Below are 10,567 nucleotides of genomic sequence, written 5' to 3' on the forward strand. Positions count from 1 at the left end.
TATTAAAAGTGTTGTAAATATATTTTGAACATACTTTGATATATATGTATATATTGTTATAGGTTCGTGAATCAACCAGTGGCCAAGTCTTACTTCCCGACGAAGTAAAAATCTGTGAAAGTGAGTTATAGTCCCACTTTTAAAATCTAATATTTTTGGGATGAGAATACATGCAGGTTTTATAAATGATTTACAAAATAGACACAAGTACGTGAAACTACATTCTATGGTTGAATTATCGAAATCGAATATGTCCCTTTTTATTAAGTCTGGTAATCTAAGAATTAGGGAACAGACACCCTAATTGACGCGAATCCTAAAGATAAATCTATTGGGCCTAACAAACCCCATCCAAAGTACCGGATGCTTTAGTACTTCGAAATTTATATCATATCCGAAGGGTGTCCCAGAATGATGGGGATATTCTTATATATGCATCTTGTTAATGTCGGTTACCAGGTGTTCACCATATGAATGATTTTTATCTCTATGTATGGGATGTGTATTGAAATATGAAATCTTGTGGTCTATTATTATGATTTGATATATATAGGTTAAACCTATAACTCACCAACATTGTTGTTGACGTTTTAAGCATGTTTATTCTCAGGTGATTATTAAGAGCTTCCGCTGTCGCATACTTAAATAAGGACGAGATTTGGAGTCCATGCTTGTATGATATTGTGTAAAAACTGCATTCAAGAAACTTATTTTGTTGTAACATGTTTGTATTGTAAACCATTATGTAATGGTCGTGTGTAAACAGGATATTTTAGATTATCATTATTTGATAATCTACGTAAAGCTTTTTAAACCTTTATTGATGAAATAAAGGTTATGGTTTGTTTTAAAATGAATGCAGTCTTTGAAAAACGTCTCATATAGAGGTCAAAACCTCGCAACGAAATCAATTAATATGGAACGTTTTTAATGATACTTAAATAAACCGCCCAAAGTCGACAAAAGAGCTACGCTGACATTAAAAGAAAAGATATAGAATTTGAAATTGGAGAGATGGTCATGCTTAAAGTTGCACCTTGGAAAGGCGTTGTTCGATTTGGTAAACGAGGGAAATTAAATCCAAGGTATATTGGACCATTCAAGATTATTGATCGTGTCGGACCAGTAGCTTACCGACTTGAGTTACCTCAACAACTCGCGGCTTTACATAATACTTTCCACGTCTCGAATTTGAAGAAATGTTTTGCTAAAGAAGATCTCACTATTCCGTTAGATGAAATCCAAATCAACGAAAAACTTCAATTCATCGAAGAACCCGTCGAAATAATGGATCGTGAGGTTAAAAGACTTAAGCAAAACAAGATACCAATTGTTAAGGTTCGATGGAATGCTTGTAGAGGACCCGAGTTCACCTGGGAACGTGAAGACCAGATGAAGAAGAAATACCCGCATCTATTTCCAGAAGATTCGTCAACACCTTCAACAGCTTAAAATTTCGGGACGAAATTTATTTAACGGGTAGGTACTGTAGTGACCCGAACTTTTCCATGTTTATATATATTAATTGAGATTGATATTTACATGATTAAATGTTTCCAACATGTTAAGCAATCAAACTTGTTAAGACTTGATTAATTGAAATATGTTTCATATAGACAATTGACCACCCAAGTTGACCGGTGATTCACGAACGTTAAAACTAGTAAAAACTATATGATGACATATATATGGATATATATATAGTTAACATGATATTATGATAAGTAAACATATCATTAAGTATATTAACAATGAACTACATATGTAAAAACAAGACTACTAACTTAGTGATTTTTAAACGAGACATATATGTAACGATTATCGTTGTAAAGACATTTAATGTATATATATATATCATATTAAGAGATATTCATACATGATAATATCATGATAATATAATAATTTAAAATCTCATTTGACATTATAAACATTGGGTTAACAACATTTAACAAGATCGTTAACCTATAGGTTTCAAAACAACACTTACATGTAACGACTAACGATGACTTAACGACTCAGTTAAAATGTATATACATGTAGTGTTTTAATATGTATTTATACACTTTTGAAAGACTTAAATACACTTATCAAAATACTTCTACTTAACAAAAATGCTTACAATTACATCCTCGTTCAGTTTCATCAACAATTCTACTCGTATGCACCCGTATTCGTACTCGTACAATACACAGCTTTTAGATGTATGTACTATTGGTATATACACTCCAATGATCAGCTCTTAGCAGCCCATGTGAGTCACCTAACACATGTGGGAACCATCATTTGGCAACTAGCATGAAATATCTCATAAAATTACAAAAATATGAGTAATCATTCATGACTTATTTACATGAAAACAAAATTACATATCCTTTATATCTAATCCATACACCAACGACCAAAAACACCTACAAACACTTTCATTTTTCAATTTTCTTCATCTAATTGATCTCTCTCAAGTTCTATCTTCAAGTTCTAAGTGTTCTTCATATATTCTACAAGTTCTAGTTACATAAAATCAAGAATACTTTCAAGTTTGCTAGCTCACTTCCAATCTTGTAAGGTAATCATCCAACCTCAAGAAATCTTTGTTTCTTACAGTAGGTTATCATTCTAATACAAGGTAATAATCATATTCAAACTTTGGTTCAATTTCTATAACTATAACAATCTTATTTCAAGTGATGATCTTACTTGAACTTGTTTTCGTGTCATGATTCTGCTTCAAGAACTTCGAGCCATCCAAGGATCCGTTGAAGCTAGATCCATTTTTCTCTTTTCCAGTAGGTTTATCCAAGGAACTTAAGGTAGTAATGATGTTCATAACATCATTCGATTCATATATATAAAGCTATCTTATTCGAAGGTTTAAACTTGTAATCACTAGAACATAGTTTAGTTAATTCAAAACTTGTTCGCAAACAAAAGTTAATCCTTCTAACTTGACTTTTAAAATCAACTAAACACATGTTCTATATCTATATGATATGCTAACTTAATGATTTAAAACCTGGAAACACGAAAAACACCGTAAAACCGGATTTACGCCGTCGTAGTAACACCGCGGGCTGTTTTGGGTTAGTTAATTAAAAACTATGATAGACTTTGATTTAAAAGTTGTTATTCTGAGAAAATAATTTTTATTATGAACATGAAACTATATCCAAAAATTATGGTTAAACTCAAAGTGGAAGTATGTTTTCTAAAATGGTCATCTAGACGTCGTTCTTTCGACTGAAATGACTACATTTACAAAAACGACTTGTAACTTATTTTTTAGACTATAAACCTATACATTTTCTGTTTAGATTCATAAAATATAGTTCAATATGAAACCATAGCAATTTGATTCACTCAAAACGGATTTAAAATGAAGAAGTTATGGGTAAAACAAGATTGGATAATTTTTCTCATTTTAGCTACGTGAAAATTGATAACAAATCTATTCCAACCATAACTTAATCAACTTGTATTGTATATTATGTAATCTTGAGATACCATAGACACGTATACAATGTTTCGACCTATCATGTCGACACATCTATATATATTTCGGAACAACCATAGACACTCTATATGTGAATGTTGGAGTTAGCTATACAGGGTTGAGGTTGATTCTAAAATATATATAGTTTGAGTTGTGATCAATACTGAGATACGTATACACTGGGTCGTGGATTGATTCAAGATAATATTTATCGATTTATTTCTGTACATCTAACTGTGGACAACTAGTTGTAGGTTACTAACGAGGACAGCTGACTTAATAAACTTAAAACATCAAAATATATTAAAAGTGTTGTAAATATATTTTGAACATACTTTGATATATATGTATATATTGTTATAGGTTCGTGAATCAACCAGTGGCCAAGTCTTACTTCCCGACGAAGTAAAAATCTGTGAAAGTGAGTTATAGTCCCACTTTTAAAATCTAATATTTTTGGGATGAGAATACATGCAGGTTTTATAAATGATTTACAAAATAGACACAAGTACGTGAAACTACATTCTATGGTTGAATTATCAAAATCAAATATTCCCCTTTTTATTAAGTCTGGTAATCTAAGAATTAGGGAACAGACACCCTAATTGACGCGAATCCTAAAGATAAATCTATTGGGCCTAACAAACCCCATCCAAAGTACCGGATGCTTTAGTACTTCGAAATTTATATCATATCCGAAGGGTGTCCCGGAATGATGGGGATATTCTTATATATGCATCTTGTTAATGTCGGTTACCAGGTGTTCACCATATGAATGATTTTTATCTCTATGTATGGGATGTGTATTGAAATATGAAATCTTGTGGTCTATTATTATGATTTGATATATATAGGTTAAACCTATAACTCACCAACATTTTTGTTGACGTTTTAAGCATGTTTATTCTCAGGTGATTATTAAGAGCTTCCGCTGTCGCATACTTAAATAAGGACGAGATTTGGAGTCCATGCTTGTATGATATTGTGTAAAAACTGCATTCAAGAAACTTATTTTGTTGTAACATGTTTGTATTGTAAACCATTATGTAATGGTCGTGTGTAAACAGGATATTTTAGATTATCATTATTTGATAATCTACGTAAAGCTTTTTAAACCTTTATTGATGAAATAAAGGTTGTAACATCCCACCTTTTTCCATTTACTTTTCCGTTATACTAATATAAAGTCCGTTATATGTTTATAACATCTCCCGTTGATAAGCGTTTTAAATTATCTCGTTTAGGTAATTCACGCACCCGAACGAAAGTTGAGGGACTAAACTTGACAAGGGATCAAACCCTTGACTAGGTCAAAGGGTCAAACCCCTTTCACCCATTCATTATCATCTCCATCTCTCTCTTTCTCTCTAGCAAGAACACACACCCATTTACAAAATTCATTCAATCATCATCTAAATTCGATCTAGGAGGCTTACAACAAAATAAACTACATATTTGTGATCCTCTCTTCATCCTCTTCATTTTGGTACCAACTTCATCTCATTTGGGTAACTTTCTAAAATCACTAGATTTTGTGTTCTTGATGTTTTTAACTTATAAAAGTGTTAATTAGTGTCTATGGCTCAAGTCTAACATGAATATATAATTTGTATGCTCGATCTCGTTGTTTTAGTGTAACTAGCATGAACTTGAATTTTGGTGTGTTGTTCTTGAATTTTGGATGATCATATGTTGTTAGATGTTAAAAGTACATGTTCTAATTGTTTGCGGATCATAAAATGTGATTGTTTGTGTTTTGGTTCGTCCATTTGAGGAATACAGCAAACAGGGCCTGGGAAAAGATCAGGACGCCGTCCAGATACTTGGGACGCCGTCCCACCTTTTGAACCGGGACGCCGTCTAGCTTATCGGGACGCCGTCCCAACCTTAAAACCGGGACGCCGTCTAGCCATTTGGGACGCCGTCCCATTTGGCTAAAACTGGCTGTTTGCTTTGGTCATTTGACATGAAAATGTTTGCTATGCTACGGACCTCCGATTAACATGAAACTTGGCCAACATGCTCATATATGATTATATAACTTAGAAAAATTGTCGGATATCCAACCCGACCCCGTTGACTTTTCTGTTGACTTTGACCCGACCAAGTTGACTTTTAATCAAACTTAACCAAATAATTGTGCAATCGTTCTAACATGTTTTTATACTTGTACCTTGCATGAAACATGACAATCTGATTCACATGCTATTAGGATCGAGTCTTAACGAGCCATAGGACTAATTGAACATCTTTGACCTATCGTGTTTACCGTTATTGATACAAACCTATTGTTTAGGTCAAGACTAGCATTGTTCTTTGCACACGTTTACTTGTTGAAGTACCTTACTACTCGTGCACTCAAGGTGAGATCATAGTCCCACTTTTACTCTTTTTGAACTTACATTTGGGATGAGAAAACATAAACATTTCTTTACTAAGTGAACACAAGTACAGGAAAAACAAACATTCTACATACGAGTTTAGAACAAAATCCTCAATTCGATTATCATTAGTTACACTTGCCGGGTGTAAGCGAGAACTTATGTTGTATGGATCCATATGGGTTTGACAAACCCTCATTCAAACGGTTCGCTACCGTTTACGAATGAAATATATTTTCGAGAAACAGTGTATGTTCTAGCACTAAGTGATGGGGTTCAATGGAAGGAAATGTTAAGCATTGATAATTGGGTGCTCGTGAAACAAACTTTTGGAATGTATTACTATTATTTCATTGATGCAAATCTTGTGGTTCACTTGTACTTACTTACTTAAACCTATGATTTCACCAACGTTTTCGTTGACAGATTTCTATGTTTTTCTCAGGTCCTTGAACGATACATGATACATGCTTCCGCTCATTATTTTGATACTTGCATTGGATGTCGAGTATACATGCATACATGGAGCGTCTTTTGGATACTTTTAAATTGTGTCGCATAAGTTTCATTTGTACTTAAAACTTGGTATCGTAACTTGTGGTGGAACTATTCTTGTAAAACTTGAACAACCTTTACATTTGAAATGAATGCGACATATCTTTTGGTCAAACGTTGTTTTAAAGACTTATGACCACGTAACGGGACCTAAGTAGACGGCGCCGTCAATGACGATTTGGTCGGGTCGCTACAGATGGTATCAGAGCTGGTTTAACCTTAGCCGTAAAGGTAGTCACGCGCGCCGGCTGTTAGGCCGGGCACTCATACGGACTATGCTTTTTGGCGGGTTAATCGTAGAGGGGGTTCTCACAGTGTTACCTGTGACGAGGCATTGGCTCTTACCCCTTGCGATCCCTTGGAATTTGAGGGTTGGCAGTTTGGCAGAAATGCGGGCCGTAAAATCAGTGTCTGAGGTACACTCAGTGGTCACCAAGCGGTTAGCTGGAAAGGCACTGGGTGGGTTTCTACCCCATCTGTCGCTACAGATGGTATCAGAGCGTTGGTTGTAGGGATTTAGAGTTCATTAGTGTCAACCCCGAGTCATAGGGTACATTGGTGAGTCTAGACTACAACCGGCATATAGACTTGAAGTAGGAATTACTTGACTACTTGTGCATTTATACTCGAACGCTTCAACTCATATCTACTCTTAGTTCATCTTAATCTCACGTTGTTTAATTTGATTGACGCGCCACCTTGACTATATGAAATGATGTCGAATGCACATATGAATCAGGGTAATATAATTTCCGGGATTATATTACGGTGACTCATATGAACGTTCCGACATTATGACATAAAGAATTTAAGGCGAGTCGAGGAAAAACTTCTCTTTATCTTTATTCTATATCACGGTTAGTATTATTGAGAATACTAATCAATGATATTCTTGTGTCTTGAAGGAACAATGGCTCCTCGTCGTGTACGCCGCAATGAAACTCCCGAACAAGCTCTCGAACGGATGATAGCTACCGCCGTAGATGCGGCCATGGCCGGTCACTCATCCAACAACAATAATAATAACAACCACAACAACAACAACAACAATGGAGCCGGAAACTCAAACGAGGGATGCTCCTATAAAGCTTTCATGGGGTGCAAACCTCACACTTTTGATGGAACCGGGGGACCGGTCGTGCTCACCCGATGGTTTGAGCAAACGGAAGCCGTCTTTAGCATAAGCGGTTGTCGGGACCAAGACAAGGTCAAATACTCCACTCACACTTTCTCCGGAATTGCTCTAACATGGTGGAACACCTATGTTCAATCGGTGGGTACCGATGAAGCTCATGCCCTCTCTTGGGCCGATCTAAAGGAAAAGATGATTGTTGAATATTTTCCGCGCGAAGAAACCCGAAAGCTTGAGGAAGAACTAAGAGCTTTGAAAGCGGTCGGAAACGATCTTAAAGCTTATAATCAACGCTTCGCCGAACTATCCTTGATGTGTCCTAATCTTGTTAACCCCGAATCTCAAAGGATTGAGCTCTACATGCTCGGTCTTCCAAAAAGCATCAAACAAGGGGTGATGTCATCCAAACCCACTACTCATCAAGCCGCTATGAACATGGCTCGCCAACTAATTGAAACGGTTGACGAAATCGTAGTTCCGGCACCTAAGGCCGAGGATAAATCGGGCGGCAACAAAAGAAAGTGGGAACCCTCCCAATCAAGCAACAACAACTTTGCCAAGAAATCTTTCACTTCCGACGGCAAGAAGGGTTATGCCGGGAATCTACCTCTTTGCAACAAATGCAACAAACATCACTTTGGTGAATGTGGCAAGTTAATTTGCCACCGGTGCCAAGGAGTTGGTCATAAGGCCAACGATTGTAAAAGTGCCACTCCCGTTGCTCGAAAGTGGCCCAATGCACCAAAGACGGGCACTTGTTACGAATGTGGTCAAACGGGTCATTATAGAAATGCATGCCCGAAAAGGAAAGATAACACCAATACGCGCGGCCGAGCTTTCAACATCAACACCGAGGAAGCCCGGGATGACACTGAACTAGTCACGGGTACGTTTCTTCTCAACAATTCTTATGTCTCTTGCTTATTCGATTCGGGTGCCGACAAATGCTTTGTATCCAAGACTTTGACTCATTCTTTTAGCACTCCACCTCTTCCATTAGATACCACTTATACCATTGAAGTGGCTAACGGGAAACTATTAAGTGCCAACACATATTACCGGGGGTGTACGATAAACATTTTGGGTAAGGAATTTGAAATTGATTTGATACCCATGGAACTAGGAAGCTTTGATGTAATAATCGGTATGAATTGGTTAGTCAAAACGAAATCTCACATTCTTTGTGATCTTAACGCAATCCGAATTCCTATCGAGAATGGTGAACCTTTGATCGTCTATGGCGATAAGAGTTGCACCGGACTCAACCTCGTTTCGTGTGTTAAAGTTAGAAAACTACTCCGTAAGGGTTGTTTTGCGATCCTTGCTCACGTTAAGAAAGTCGAGTCCGATGAGAAGCACATCGATGATGTGCCAATTGTTAGTGACTATTCCGATGTATTTCCCGACGAATTACCGGGTCTTCCGCCTCATCGACCGGTTGAATTCCAAATCGATCTTATTCCGGGAGCCGCACCCGTAGCACGTGCACCATATAGACTCGCTCCATCTGAAATGCAAGAATTGCAAAGTCAAATCCAAGAACTACTTGATCGAGGTTTTATCCAACCTAGCCATTCACCTTGGGGCGCTCCGATTTTGTTTGTTAAAAAGAAAGACGGATCCCTACGAATGTGCATTGATTATCGTGAACTAAATAAATTGACGGTTAAGAACCGATATCCTCTTCCTCGCATCGATGACCTCTTTGATCAACTACAAGGGTCTTGTGTATATTCGAAAATCGATCTCTGCTCGGGTTATCATCAATTGAGGGTTAAGGGGGAAGATGTCTCCAAAACCGCTTTCTGAACTCGTTATGGTAGTTATGAATTCCTTGTCATGCCATTTGGTCTCACTAACGCACCGGCGGTGTTCATGGATCTTATGAACCGTGTGTGCAAACCGTATCTCGATAAATTCGTTATTGTGTTCATCGATGACATATTGATCTATTCTAAAAATGAAGAAGAGCACGAACAACATCTCCGACTTGTGCTTGAACTTTTAAGACAAGAACAACTCTATGCCAAATTCTCCAAGTGTGAATTTTGGTTAAAGGAAGTTCAATTTCTTGGTCATGTTGTAAGTGACCAAGGTATTAAAGTCGATCCAACGAAAATCGAAGCCATTAGCAAATGGGAGACTCCTACTACTCCTACTCACATTCGTCAATTTTTGGGTCTCGCCGGGTACTATCGTAGATTCATCGAAAACTTCTCTTTGGTTGCACGTCCTCTAACCGCATTGACTCACAAGGGAAAGAAATTCATTTGGGCGACCGAACATGAATCCGCATTCCAAATCTTGAAAACGAAGCTAACCACCGCTCCTATCTTGTCACTTCCCGAAGGCAATGATGACTTTGTTGTATATTGCGACGCCTCGAAACATGGTTTTGGGTGTGTATTGATGCAACGAACGAAAGTCATTGCTTATGCTTCTCGACAACTCAAAATTCATGAACGAAACTATACGACACATGATCTCGAACTCGGAGCCGTTGTCTTTGCACTTAAAATGTGGAGACACTATCTTTATGGAACCAAGAGTACTATCTTCACCGATCACAAAAGCCTTCAACACATTTTCGATCAAAAACAACTAAACATGAGACAACGAAGGTGGATTGAAACCTTAAACGATTACGATTGCGAGCTTCGTTACCATCCCGGGAAGGCAAACGTACTAGCCGATGCCTTAAGTCGAAAAGAAAGAACGGTGCCTCTTCGTGTCCGAGCCTTAAACATCACCATCCACACAAACCTTAATAGCCAAATTCGGGTAGCCCAAGATGGGGCTCTCAAGGATGAAAACATCTCTCTCGAACACTTGAACGTCCTCACCTCTCGATTCGAAGTTAAAGAAATCGGACTCCGATATTTCGCCGGAAGGATTTGGGTGCCTAGTTATGGGGACCTACGAAGCCTTATTTTAGATGAAGCCCATAAGTCACGATACTCGATTCACCCCGGTGCCAATAAGATGTACCACGACCTTAAACAGCTATATTGG

This window comes from Rutidosis leptorrhynchoides, chromosome 3 (genome assembly GCF_046630445.1).
Source record: "Rutidosis leptorrhynchoides isolate AG116_Rl617_1_P2 chromosome 3, CSIRO_AGI_Rlap_v1, whole genome shotgun sequence".
Taxonomy (NCBI): domain Eukaryota; kingdom Viridiplantae; phylum Streptophyta; class Magnoliopsida; order Asterales; family Asteraceae; genus Rutidosis; species Rutidosis leptorrhynchoides.